Raw genomic sequence first — 2,363 nt, 5'->3', positions numbered from 1 at the left:
TGTAGCGCCTCATGACCTGGCTGGGGGTGCTCCGAGCCGTGTCATTGGTGCCCACATGAATAAGGAGCATGGGGTAGTGGTCTGTGGGCCGGAGGAGCTGCGGGATCCTCTCCGCAATGTCTCGGATGCAGGCCCCGGGGAAGCAGCAGACTTCCCGGGCTAAGGGGTCGGGGCGGCAGATTGCCCCCCTCAGTGCCCCGCAGGATGGAGTCTCCCACAACAAACACCTTTCGCTCTGACTTGGGGAGAGCAGGGCCAGTAGCTGTGGTTGAGCCTGGGTTGCCTGAGGGAGCTGGCAACTGAGCAAACTTCAACTTCAGCTGGCAACTTCATCAAACTGCTCCACCACTGAAGACCATTTTAAAAAATCAAGAGGCTTTAAAAGCCATTGAGCAGATGAAAAGCAACAAAGCATTTGGTTCTAACAGAATACTAGCTGAAATATTTAAGCATGGTAGAAAACATCTCACTTACCAACCACATGCCCTTATTCTGAAAATCTGGAAACATGAAGAGATTTCCCAGTAACTTAAGACATGCCAGAATTGTAACTAAACTCAAGGAAGGAGCTAGACTGGATTGCAGCAATAACCATGGCATTGCAGTCCAGTCCATAGCTGGAAAGATCCTCACCCACATTCTCCTAAATCAGGGGTGGGCAATTATTTCAGTTGGAGGGCCACTTAATGAGTTGTGGTAAATTGTCAAAGACTACATCCCCCCCCCTTCTTTTTCTTTTGTGTGCATGCCCTCCCCCCCACTCCAGAACCCAGCTGGAGCTGCAGTTTGCCAAAAATCTTGAAACTCAGCTCTGGACCCAGGTGGGAACTTCAGCTATGGTGGGTGGGTGTCACACATCAGTTGTGGGTGCAGCCAGCAGGTTCCGGAGCCTTGACATGGAACCTGCTGGCAGTGTATGCAGCTGAGGCTGCCAGCTGCCCAGTGTGACAGAAGCCCCTACCTGAGTCCACAGCTGATGGCACTACATCAAAAGCTGATGCTGCTGAGCAGAAGCAGTCCTGCCCACCTAGGACCATGTTGTGGCTGGAGCTGGAGCCACCAGCCACCCTTGAGCCAGATCCAATGGGGTGGTGACCACCTGCACCCAGGCCAGATTTTTCATAGATTTCATAGACATTTGGGCTGGAAGGGACTCCGAAGGATCACTGAGTCCAGCCCCCAGATTGAATTTGTTGGCAGGCCAGATGTAGCCTGCAGGCCGTATTTTGTGCACCTCTGTCCTAAATAGACTCAATCCCCATGCCACATGAGTCCCAGTGTGATTTTAGACCATTCAGAGGTACAAGAGACATGATGTCTGTTATAAGACAGCTGCAGGAGAAGTACTTTGAGCAATACAGAGATCTTTACATGGCCTTCATTGACCTGACTCAATCAACACAGAAGTTCTATGGAATATCCTGATGAGATCTGGATGTCCACCAAATTTGTTCCCATCCTCATACTTCTTCAGGATGACATGACAACAACCATTCTAAGCAATGGTTCAGAAACAGATCCATTCACCATTATAACTGGAGTCAAGCAAGGATGTGTGATTGCACCAGTGCTTTTTTCTTTCTATATTGCAGCTATTCCGCATCTTATTGCTGATAGACTTCCTTCTGGAGAAAGCATCTAGCATGGCATGGACAGGGATCTCTTTAACATATAGTCATTGTATTTGACATCCAAGATCACCAACACCTTCATTACCAATCTTCAGTATGCTGACAACTGTGTTGTGTGTGTCCACTGAATTGAAGAGCTCAAAGTCACTCTTTACAGCTTCTGTAAAGCATATGAAATGCTTGGACTCAATGTCAACTTCACGCAAACTAAAATACCCTACCAACATACCCCAAACAACAAAGTACTCCCCACATATTATAATTAGAGAGCAGTTCTTGGAAAATGTCGAACATTTACTCTACCTGGATGTCAACTATTCCAAAAACTAAACATAGATGATGATATTCAATACTAAATAAAATATGCCAGTTTTCATAGTTTCATAGTTTGTAGGGTCGGAAGGGACCTGAGCAGATCATCTAGTCCGATCCCCTGGCATGGCAAGAAAAAGTACTGGGGTCAAACGACCCCAGCAAGGTGTTCATCTAGCCTCCTCTTAAAGACTGCCAGGGTAGGAGCCAGCACCACTTCTCTTGGAAGTTGGTTCCAGATCCTAGCCACCCTGACCATGAAGCAGCGCCTCCTGATATCTAGTCTGAATCTACCCTTTGCCAGCTTGTGACCGTTATTTCTAGTCACTCCTGGGAGTGCTCAGGGGAACAGGGACTCCCCCAGTGCCTGCTGGTCCCCTCTGACTAGTTTGTAACAGGCCACTAGATCCCCCTCAGCCT

General features: G+C 48.2%; 1 protein-coding gene across 4 annotated transcripts in view; it reads right to left on the bottom strand.

Moving 5' to 3' along the window:
- The window catches only part of CLUAP1 (clusterin associated protein 1), a 322,832-nt gene that overhangs the window by 107,891 nt on the left and 212,578 nt on the right, over window positions 1-2,363 (bottom strand). The gene's annotated exons all lie outside the window — the stretch shown is intronic.

This window comes from Crocodylus porosus, unplaced genomic scaffold (genome assembly GCF_001723895.1).
Source record: "Crocodylus porosus isolate Cpor-Errol unplaced genomic scaffold, CroPor_comp1, whole genome shotgun sequence".
NCBI classification, from domain to species: domain Eukaryota; kingdom Metazoa; phylum Chordata; order Crocodylia; family Crocodylidae; genus Crocodylus; species Crocodylus porosus.
The sequence above is the reverse complement of the archived record's forward strand: the minus strand, read 5'-3'. Positions and strand labels throughout refer to the sequence as shown.